The sequence below is a fragment of the Hippopotamus amphibius genome, chromosome 4, assembly GCF_030028045.1.
Source record: "Hippopotamus amphibius kiboko isolate mHipAmp2 chromosome 4, mHipAmp2.hap2, whole genome shotgun sequence".
In the NCBI taxonomy this organism is placed as follows: Eukaryota; Metazoa; Chordata; class Mammalia; order Artiodactyla; family Hippopotamidae; genus Hippopotamus; species Hippopotamus amphibius.
In genome coordinates, this window is record NC_080189.1 from 182,333,104 (window position 1) to 182,345,110 (window position 12,007).

Below are 12,007 nucleotides of genomic sequence, written 5' to 3' on the forward strand. Positions count from 1 at the left end.
TGGGCGGGGCAGCAAGTGGGTCAACCATCAACTCCCCCCACCTGCTGTGAAGTTCCACATTATCTTGCTGCTTGCCGAATCTTCCCTCCAAATGACAGTTTATTACCAGGTTCACGGTAAGAAGAGCTTAGGTCTTCAGACCCTCCACCATAGTAATAAAAGTCATTCAAGCCATAAAGAACCATTAAATTTCAAAGTAATAAGTTATCTCATGCCCATTATCTTAGTCCATATTGTACAGATGGGGAAACTGAGGCTCAGAGAGGGAAAGTGACTTGCCAGGATTGCAAAGGCAGGAGGGGTGGCTGACAGAGGACACCCCCCTCCCCACTCTGGTCACTGAACCAACTGAAGAGATCTTAAAGGTACTCTGTGGCCCCATCACAGGACCCCTGCCCCCCAAACCACCAAGACACCAGCATCAACAGTGCAGAAAGCAATTGTTACCCCGTAGAGCTAAATCGGACTCCATGTTAGAACTGCTTTTCTGACTTTAACCTTTGCTTTTTGTTGCTTTTGTTATTGTAATCACACATGATGGTCTGCCTCAGGGAGCATTGCCCCTCTGCCCGAATGTTAAACTAAAGGGCCTCTGTTCAGCTCACAGGCAGAAATCTGCCCTGCCTACCTGTGTGAATGGCTGAAATTAACATATCCCCTCACGGAGGCTGGTTATTCTCGGAGATCTTTTATAAGACTGATGGCCCTTTTACTTTACTTCCTCACCACCTCTCCCTCTCTGATTCTATCAAACAAACTGGCATCCAGGCCCCAATAAGATGGTTTTTTGAAGACACGAGTCTGCCATCTTCTTGGTCTGCCGGCTTTCCAAAGAAAGGCATATTCCTTGCCTCCACACCTCATCTCCCATTCATTGGCCTGTTGAGCAGGGAGCAGAGCGAGGCAGGGGGATGAGCATCTCTGTGGTCAGCAACGCCCTGGCCGTCTGCCCCTGCTTTGGGCCACTTGGGAGCTTTGACATTTGCAGGATGGTGGGAGTCTCCAACACCAGTAATTATCAATCCTCAGGCTCTGAAAAACAACATCAATTTCAGTGGGACGCTGCCTCCAGTTTTTAGACAATTGGATGATGGAGAGGTTCTATGCTGAGACCACATGCACATCAAGATGGCTTTGGTGGCGTCTGGAATCCAGGCTGCACGTGGAGCCCAGCTAACCCCCTCTGTCAAGCCTTAACACGCGTGCCAGCATCTCTCCGGCTCTGCATGCTTGTTAAAGGGACGGCCCAAGAGACAGAGGAGATGAATTCCAGGAATTTGATCTTTCAACACCCAAGGAGCTGGAGCCCGGGGCAAGAAATTCCTTCCTGCCTCTTCAAGTGGCTTCAGTGCTTCTGGGACAAGACAGCGCCATGCCTTCTCCTAATCTGTTCTCATTCACTCATCCGGCCACGAAGAGGCAACGAGCATCTACTGTGTGCCAGGCCACGGGCCACGGGGGCCCCAGAACTGTGTAGCCGTGCTTCCCCACCCCGCCCTGGGCTCAGGACCCTGTGCCCATTCTTTCAGGGCCCGCATCACCCGATCACGCACCCGCCTTGGACCTGTCTGAAACCCTCACCAGACCGTGGCACTCACGGGCAGAGACTACCACAGAATGAGGTCTTGGCTGATGAACAAGTTAAGACGAGGTCATGAAGGTGGACCCTAATCCCATACAATTGTGTGCTTTAAAAAGGGGAAATTTGGACACACACGCAGATGACGCCATGTGACGATGAAGGCAAAAATGAGAGTGCTGGGGCTAACAAGCCAAGGAATGCCAAAGACAACCAGCAGCCACCAGAAGCCCCAGGAGCGGCCTGGAGAAGACCCTCCCTTCCAGCCTCAGAAGGAACCGGCCCAGCTGACACCTCGATCTCGGACTCTGGCCTCGGGAGCTGTGGGACGCTACATTTCTGTCATTTAAGCCGCTCAGTGTGTGGTTCTTTGTTACCGCAGCCTTGGCAAATGATTACAGATCCTGGTAGGAATTTGAGGCAGGCACACTGGCATCCTGCTTCCCAGGAAGGTGGGCGACCAGTTTACACAGCAGACGTCCTCTAGCACCTGCCCTGTTTCCTCAGCTGCCCCTGAGCGGCAGGCACTGGAACCTCCCTCTCCTTTGAGATGAGGATACAGGTCAGAAGCCGGCCTACCGGGGGGAGGTAAGATTTGAACCCAGACCCTTTGGCCCCAGAGCCCCCACTCCTAAACAGCTTGCCCCCTGCACGCAGGTGTGTGTCGCTCACCACTCTTTTCAGCTGTGCTATTGAAGGAAATAACGCACCTCTCTGGGCCTCGGTCTCCCCACCAACAAAATAAAGCCACCAGTGCCTTCCTGGGGAGGTAGTGAGGGAAGGAACCAGGTGAGGGGTTCGCCCAGGACTGAGCCTGCAGAGGTGACCTCCCCGGGGGGTCACAGGACAAGGACACACACGCCAAGGGTTCTCAGACAAGGCCGAGTGTGCTCAGGGCCACCCGAGAGGGACAGAAGGGACAGCAGACAGGGTGGGGCAGGGTCAGAGCAGCCACCTGCAGAGGTGTGGTCACACCTGCGGGAGGGCGGCCTTTTTCACAGACACTGCCGCCCACACCCTGAGTCTCATTTCCAGGAGGCCTCTTTGCAAGCCCGTGGGAAAGGGTCTTCTGTCCCACTGCCAGTGCTTGGCCCTGTGCCCTCTGACCTCAATGTGCTGGCTGTTCCTGGTGCCCGGGCCCCTTTGGAGGACCAAAGTACCCGTTGCCCCTCCCCCCATTCACCCCTGGGCTTTGCAGGGAAGGGTTCAGGTCCTCCTGATGGCCATCTCCCTGGCCCCCTGGCATGTCCAGAGAAGCTTGAGACGTGGGAGGGGTGTGGGACACGTGTAGACACCCACCTCGGACCCCCTTCCCACCCCAGTGCTTCCCACATCAGAGTCACTGCCCCCTCTAGCACCTTGCTGGCCCAGGCTTCAGCCCTGCTGGAAAGGAGCACACCCGCACCCCCCCCCAATGTTTGGTGTTTCCTTCCAAAATGCAGGCCTGGCGGGGTGCACACGCACGCCTCCAGTGACTCCTCAAGGCCCTCGGGAGAGAGGCCAGAGCCCCCCCCCCCGCTTCTCAGCCTCCACCACCCACCACCACCATTGATGGGGACCTTCTAATCTCTGTGAGTGCCTGACACCCCCAAGCACTCCTAGGACCTCCCCCTGCCCCACTGCCTTTGCACCTGTGGTTTCTTCTGCCCAGGATGCCCTTCCTGCCCTCCTCCACCTGCTGAAGCCCTGCACTTCCTTCATTCATTCAACACACCTGGGTGCTGTGCCGGCTACCCTGGAGCCCAAGGGGGCCTCCCACCTTCCAACCCATGCTTCTCCGCACCCCATGGAGGTCAGCTTAAATTCCCTAAAATGTGCCAAAGGGCAAGTGCCTCTCATGGTCGAGAACCATCCGTGGCTCCCACCGCCTCCCCCTCCCTGAGTCTGCCGCCCACCATCCCTGCGCTCCCAAGCATGTCCCAATCTTGTTCTATGCCCTCCTTGGGGCTGGATGCACCTGGGTTTCAATTTCTGTTCCCGTGTGACCTCGGATGTGTCACTTGCTCCCTGAACAGCTGTCCCTGGCTGTCAATGGGAAGGTTCAACTATTCGAGTCTCTAAGCTCCCTTACAGCTCCAAGGTCATGAGGCCGGAGGAAAAGCACGTTGTGACTGTCCCTTCACAGGGCACCATGCTCTCGGGCAAGGGTCTCTCCGACTGCCCGCAGCCACCAAGTGCTGGTGCTCGCGCGGGGCTCGAGCTCGTGACCCTGCCGTGTGATCCGCAGAAACCACTAACCTTTGGCGTCTCCGAGAGAATTAAAATAAGAAGCCGTCTCTGCCTCCCACACGGGGTAGACAGTTTTCACAGTTCACACGGCACTTTGGCTCAGAGAACCTCAGCTGCTGTTCCAGCGTTTTCAGACATGACGCTCAGTACTTTAAAATGGATTAAAAAAGAAAGGTGAGCGCTGGTGCCGGCAGGATGTCTGTGCACCAGGGCCTCCACCTGCCCCCAGGATGTGTCCTCTTGCTTCTGAACAGGTCCTAGATGGGACAGGCATGCACGCGCGCACTCACACACACACACACACACACACATGGGTGAACGTGCACACACATGTACTCACAAAAAAACGCATGTAAACACACAAACTCACAAATATCCACAAACCCACACACAGCCAAACACACACACACACACCCTCGCCCACGCACAGGCACGTCCGCCAGCCACACACATGACTGCTGTCCTCGGTACCCACACCTGTGCGCGTGTACACACACCTCTCCCTCCTCGGGGTGACGTCCATGCCTCCTGATTCTGACCTGCCTCTAAGCGAATCTACGGGACGACACACAAAGACACAGACCCACACACACCCACGCACCTTCTCTGCTCCCTCAGACGCACACAGCACACAGATGCACACACGTGAACAGCTCCTCGAGGTGGGTGTTCTGTGGAGCGGACGGAGCTCAAGCTTCAGGGCTCCTCACTTGCAGGGCCCCTCGAGGGTCTGGCAGGAGTGGCGCGTGGGCAGGCGAAGGGAGCAGCAGTAGTCGAGGCAGAGGGTCAGGCCTGGACAGGGCTGCTTGGCAACCACCCCCAAGAGGAGACGGAGGAATTCAGATGCTCTGCATCTGGGCACAGCGCCGGTCCTGGCAGGGGGCGGGGGGGGGGGGGGGGGCTGGGGGGATGGGATGGAGGTGGGGAGGCCTAGAGGGCATCCACCCCTATCATTCCGCCAATGAGGAAACTGAAGCCCAGTGTTGGGAAGGATGCCCCCAGGCTGGCCGTCTTTCCACACCCAGTGTCTTCGCCTCTGGGGCCCAGACACAGTGGCCCTTCCTCTTGGCTGCCAGTCTGTTGAGAGGAAGGATTTCAGGGCTTGACCTTGGTCCATTGGAAATGCTGGTCTCCGGGGAGTGTCATTTGTTCACTGCACAAATATTGATGGAGTCCCCCTCTGCCCCAGGCCCCCAGGGTATGGAAATGAAAGATGCCATCTAGAAGCTGGGATGGGCGAGACTGGGGGTAGCTGCCCTGGCAGAGCAGAGCCCGGGGCCAGGGGCAGCAGGGGCCGTCAGGGAGGGGACCCCGGAGGGGATGGGGACAGGAGAGCATGCAGGAGCTACAAGTGATTTGGCGGGGCTGGAGCCCCGAGGGGGTGGAGCGGGTGCTGGCACTTGTCGCCGGCTTGCCTGAGTGCAGGGTGGGCTCCTGGCACGCGCGGCGTTTCTTCTGGAGCTCCTGGCTCTAAGAACCCAGAGGAGGAACTTCCCCCGGTTCCTAGCTAACAGTTTGCTTTCTGGGCAACCTTTACCATCTCCGAGTTACGTGCTCGGAGGAGATTTCAGGGTGTCGCGCTGACATTTCAACTCCTCCAAGCTGCTTGTCACCTCCGTGTTTTATTTCCATGCGGCATAGAAGAGGGTGGTGTCTGGCCAGCCGTGGAGCCCAAGGAACGGGTCTGGCCTTTTCTTGGGGAACATTTGAAAGTCTCTTGGCAGAACCCCGAATGCATAAGGGAGGGGACTGCCGGGCCCACTGGAAAAACTCCAGAGCAGGAGAGAAGAGAGTTCCAGAAACCAGGCGGACTTTCTGAGCCTCCGATCTAAGGAAAGCACCTGTCGGCAGGCTCCCCCTGGCCATGGGGTCGAGGCAGACAGGGCTGTAAATCTGCGAAAGGTGACTGCCTGTCAGAAGCAGTGGACTTAGGGGCCAGCAGGTGGGACCTGCGTTTTGGTCCTGGACCCCCTCTTTCTAGTTGCAGGAAGCTTGTCCGCTTAACGAGGGCCTCTGAACTTCAGCCTCATTATCTCCAAAACTGGGATAATTAATAAATAGCTCCCAAGGGTCCTGTGCTCTATAAAATGTCCATGCTTTGTAAATGGAAAAAACCATCTGTACGGGAAGGATGATGATTTTCCTCAATGACAGACAGGATGGAGGGACGGACCTGCATCCCTGAGTCACAACCAGGAGCGGAGACACCCACCAGAGGAGTCTGCTCACCCAAGGCCGATGGAGGTGGGACCCCTCCCATCCTCAGGAAGCCACTGGATTTCGTGGGAGGTACCTTTGTTAGCACAGCTCAACCCTCACCCTGACTCACATGTGCTCCTTTGCTATTCACGCTCACAGGACAGTCCTTCATCCTCTAAGCATTGTTTCAGGTGTGATGTGATTGCAAAGGGACCAGTGGGCTGGGCAGCTTGCAGGTCACCAGAGGAAACTGTGAAAGGAGCAGAAACCAGCCTGGACGGGGCTGAGGGTGGAGCATGAAAAAACAGAACGAACATAACAGTTCTTGCAAGAAGTCTTCATTGGAGGCTCCTGCAGAGTCAAGGGAGTTTTTTTTAAGATCTTGAGCTTATTTAAATACTGACGGGAAGGAACCAGATGTGAGGAGGGGCCAAGGTGAAAGTATAGGAGAGGGGTAAATAATTGGTTGTATAAGGTCCCTGAGAAGGGGAGGAGATAAGATCTGATGCACGGGTGGAAGGATCAGCCTTATGTCGGAGAACGGACCCATCTCAGGGAGCTGCTACAGATATCTAATAACATAAACCATATCAAGTCCTCAGCAAAGCGGCGGCACATAGTAAAAACTATTTCATGTTAAATAATATCCTTTAAGAATGGGAATAAATGTTCATTCGGGGGACTTCCCTGGTGGTGCAGTGGTTAAGAATCCACCTGCCAATGCAGGGGTCGAGCCCTCGACCAGGAGGATCCCACATGCCGCGGAGCAACGAAGCCCGTGTGCCACGGCTACTGAGTCTGTGGTCTAGAGCCCGTGAGCCACAACTACTGAGCCCGAGTGTCACAATTACTGAAGCCCACGCGTCTAGAGATTGTGCTCCGAAACAAGAGAAGCCACGGCAATGAGAAGCCTGTGCACTGCAACGAAGAGTAGCCCCCGCTCACCGCCACTAGAGAAAGCCTGCGTGAAGCAACAAAGACCCAATGCAATCAAAAATATAATTAATTAATTAATTTTTTAAAATGGTCATTTAGGTCAAAGGCCTTTTAGACAACTATTGAGACAACCATATATGTCTGATGCTATTTCTTATACTAATAGATTTCCTTTAGCATTAAACCATTCTTACATTCTCGGGACAAAGTCTACTCTACTTGGATGAATAATTAACATGCTATTGAATTTGACTTGTGGGGATTTTATTTAGAATTTTCACATCTGCGTTCACAGGTGAGACTGGTTAATCGTTTTATTTTGAGGTTACCTTTGATAGGTTTTTGGTGACAAGATTATTTTAACTTTGCAAGATTATTTGGGTAAATTTTGGTCTTTTCTGTGCTTGGGAAGAGTTATACACCTGTTCCTTAAATATCCCAAACAACTTACATACAAAACTACCTAGCCTGAAACTTTGTTTTGAAAGTGTTTTTAAAAAATGTTCGATGTATTCCATCACTATTGACATTTTTAAGTTTTTGATATCCTCTCAAAATTTTTGGTAACTTACAGTGTTCCAGATAATTGCCTAGTTTCACTGAGATTTTCAAAGCATTCATATAATTATATACATTATTCTTTTTGTAAACCACCCCTCTGAAGTTATATCTTCTTTGTCATATTTTTTTGTAATTTTTATCTTTTTATTTAATTAGAGTCACCAGATTACTGAGGTTTATTTTTTCAAATTGACTCACATTTATAGATCTGCTCTGTTTTTTACTGCGTTGTTTGGCTGTTTTATTTTATTGGGGTTGCTTTTCCCTCCTTTCCTAATTTATTAAATTGAATGCTTAAATAATACACATTTTAGCTCTCTTTTTGGATCTGCCTGGAAGAATAGTTTTATTCTTATCAGGTAGAGAGTTTTTATTTTCATTACTTTCAAAATATTCTGTAAATGTATTTTATCCAAGTTCCCATTGTTATTTAAAAGACTTTTTTAAGAAAAATAGTTATTTACGGTTTAATTTTGTTTTGATCAGAAAATGGGATCTGTGAAATTTATGTTTGGGAACACAGTAGGATTTTGATGACCTGGCATATGCTCGACTCTGGTCAGTGTCCCACAGAAGCTAGAAAACAAGGTGAATTCTTCACTTGTGTGTTAAATGGTAGACACTTTATTGATGTTATTATTCTGATGGTCTTTGCCTTTTATTAAGTTATTTAACTCATTTACAGCCTTCTTTCTGTTGCCTTGTTTTACGCTTTCTCTCCCTTTATTCCCTTGTTATTCTTTGTTCTCTGCTTCTTGCTGTCTGTGTGAAGCGGTGCTCACTGCCAAGAGCTCCGGTGGAGGAGGAGGAGGGAGGGGAGATGGAGGGAATGGCTGGGGGTGATGATTTGCTCCCAACCTCAGGTGAGATGATGGCTACACAGGTGCACACATATGCCAAACTGTAGGAAACTGTACACTTGGGACATGTTGATGATACGTCTGTTATACCTCAGTAAAGCCGATTTTACAAATGCCTGCCGGATGGTTCCAAGAGATCTGAATACTCACTGGAGATCAATGCCGTGGACCCCAGCCTCCCTCCCGGGCAGTGGTCCAGCTTTGTGCAAACATTGCAGGGGTGTGCATCTTCCTCTTGCTTACACAAATGTAAAAATCCCTTCTACCATGGCTTTTCACATCTGAATTACTTTGGTGCAAATTTTTAGTGCTATCAGTGATCTCCTTTCCGATAATTGAATGCACACTCAAGATTTATATCAAGAACACATATAAGAACAGTATAATACGGCTTGACAGATCAATATGTATTTTTAGTAATTCATCCTGTTTTCCTTCCTAGCTGCCCCCCAGGTCTTTGTTGTTTCAATTTGGGGTTATAGATGCAGTCATCTATAACCCCAAAGCCATCGTTTTTAGACCATTTTTATTTATAATTCCTTTTTTCATAAATTGTTTTTGTTTTTGTTTTTTCATTCTATCGTATTGCCTAGTTTACAGCCGCATTGATACCTACACCTGTATGTTTAGTTGGCTTCCATGCTTCTTGCCAGCCCTTTTCTACTACTGGTTTCCATTCTTGAGGTCTTCACTTGGACTCATCTCTCCATTGGTTACAAGCTGTTGGATAATTTTTTAAGGTTACATGAGCTGTATCTCTCCCAGTCTCTGCCTACCCAAGAATATTTCCCTGTAGCCTTCATTCATGAAAGACACTTGACTGGGGATGTAACTTGGCCCACAAACTTTTCCCCTCAAAACCCTGAAGAAAGCCTTTATTTTCTCCTAGTGTGTAATATTCAGAGGAGAAATCTGGAACGTGCCTGTTTGCTCTTCCTTTGTCAGTAACCTGTTTTTGTTTGTTTGTTTATTTCTTTTTAATAAATTTATTTATTTATTTATTTATGTAGCTGTGTTGGGGTTTTTTTGCTGTGCGGGCTTTCTTTGGTTGCGTTGAGTGGGGGCTATTCTTCCTTGTGGTGCACAGGCTCCTCACTGCCGTGGCCTCTCCCGTTGCAGAGCATGGGCTCTAGGCGCGTGGGCCTCAGTAGTTGCAGCACATAGGCTCAATAGCCGTGGCTCACGGGCTCTAAAGCGCAGGCTCAACAGTTGTGGCGCACGGGCCCAGTTGCTCCATGGCATGCGGGATCTTCACGGAGCAGGGATCGAAACTGTGTCCCCTGCATTGGCAGGCAGATTGCCAACCACTGTGCCACCTAGGAAGTCCAGGTAACCTGTTTTTAATACCTCTCTGCTCAGTAAAGAAAACTTGGGAAACACAAAGAAAAATAGCTTGTTGCCTGTAATCACACCAAACATAGATAGACTGTTAATGCTTTGGTGTACGTCTTTTTAATCTTTACCCCCTATGTAACATACAGGGAGTTCCCCTGGTTACCTAGTGGTTAGGATTCTGGGCTTTCACTGCCGTGGCCCAGGTTCAGTCCCCGGTTGGGGAACTGAGAGCCCACAAGCGTGCAGTGCAGCAAAAAATAAATAAATAAATAAATAAATAAATAAATGCAATCATACATACACACCTGCACTGAGGACAAGACCTACAAATAAAAAAGTACGGGAATGTTTGGTTGAACTTTTTCAGCTACTTGGAAGAGAATTAGTAACTGACTCTGTTTCTGAATGCAGTTCTTACGAACAGAAAATCACTTTCTCCCTGAGCTCATACGCTTCATTTTAAACAAATATTTAAAGAATACCTATGGGGATGGGGGCACAATATTAATTACTAACCTATATGTGTTAATCACACGCCTCATGGTCATTACATGTGGGGCAGTGGGCACCAGCATCCCCTCAGTGCTGAAGACGGAAACCTGAAGACTCCCATCTCCCCTCCCTCACGCCTGCCACGTCTGACCAGTGGGCAAGGCCTGTGCTGCCCAGTCAGCCTCCTTGCTATCTCCTCTCCTTTCCTGCTGCCCCTGCTCTAGCTGAGGTCGCCCCAGCTCTCATGGGGACCACTTTGCTCCCCTCATGCTCACTCCAGGTGCATCACACACGTCCCAGCTCCCTGATGCTTCACTGAAACCCCTGGGTCTTTGCATTTCACATGCTCTTCCCTCTTCCAGAATGTTCTTACTTTTCATGACCATCTCCTTGCCATCACCTCCTCTCTGGAGTTCTATTATCCCCAGAGAATATTCCTCTGCCATCCCAGTTCAGTGTTATTTCTATATTTTGACCAAAGACCACCTCCTCCAGGAAGTCTTCCCGGACTTCCTCCGAACTTCCCAGCACTTTCCCCATCCTTCCCAGAAACACTTACTACTTTGGAAGATGATTTTTAAAGTTGTTTTCAATATACTTTTCAAACCAAAACTCAGTGTGTGTGATCTTTCTGGCACAAATGTTCTTTGGGAGAAAAAAAAATTAAATGAACCCTGAAATTTTCTGCGAAGTCTAGGATAGGTGATTGCTAGATTGTTCTTCCTCCTCTAAGACAAAAGATAACAAAGTGGAGCCAGACCTGCTTAACGATTCACAACCTTTGAGCCTCAAGTTTTCCATCTGGGAAGTGAGAAGAGTAATGTTGTCATTGGGAGTATTGGGTAGGAAAAAGAGGAGTAGGAGATAACATGGTTATAATGAATGAAATGGGCTTTGAAAATTACAAACTCTGTCAGTGCTAGATAATAAATCCCTTGCAATTGGCTCCACAAGTGTCTCCCCTTTGTGTCCCCTCGGTCCCCCATGTCCCTGTTATGGGACACTTGGAAAATCCCCTCCACCCGGCCTGAGAATTTCCATCATCACCATGTAACCATTTTCCCCTCTAATGGAAAACAGATGGGATTAACAGATTGTAGCTATTGTCTCTTGTTCTTAAGCAAGGTACACAAGGATCTGTGTGTCCCCTTACAGAAGACAGGCTCTATCACTGCCACAGGGAAGGGAACATGTGAGGTCTGCAAATACCCTCAGAGTTCCTCTCTGTTTAGAAATCAAGCTTGCTTGGTGTATCAGTAAGGATCATGTTCAACCACATGTGACTGAAAACCCAAAATAACAGTGACTCAAACACAAGAGAAATTTATTTCTCTTTCACATTAAAGAAATCCAGAAGGAGGAAATACAGAACAGATACAAGGGACACAGGGCCATCAAGAACCTTGGTTCTTTCTATCATGCTGCTCCACCATCACTAAAGTATGACCCTCGTGATCTAAAATGGCTGCTAGAGTTCCAGCTATCACATCTATGTTCCAGACAGCAGGAAAGAGGAAGGATCAAAGAAGGGCATGCCCCTAACTTTTTAAGATGAATTCCAGGAAGTCCCACAGGACACTACTGTTTATATTCCATTTGGCCATAAATTACTCAGCTAAAAGGGAAGCTGGGAAACAGTCTTTAGGATGGATAGCAATATGTGAGCTAAAAAATCAAGGCACTGAGATGGTCCCATGTAAGGTTAGCTAGTAGAAGATTCCAGGGACTCCTGAAAGGAGAAAACATGGTTAGGAACAAAAGATCTTACCAGGTGACTTGGGTTTCTTGGGGATGTGGGGTGTGTTGCAGTGCTTGT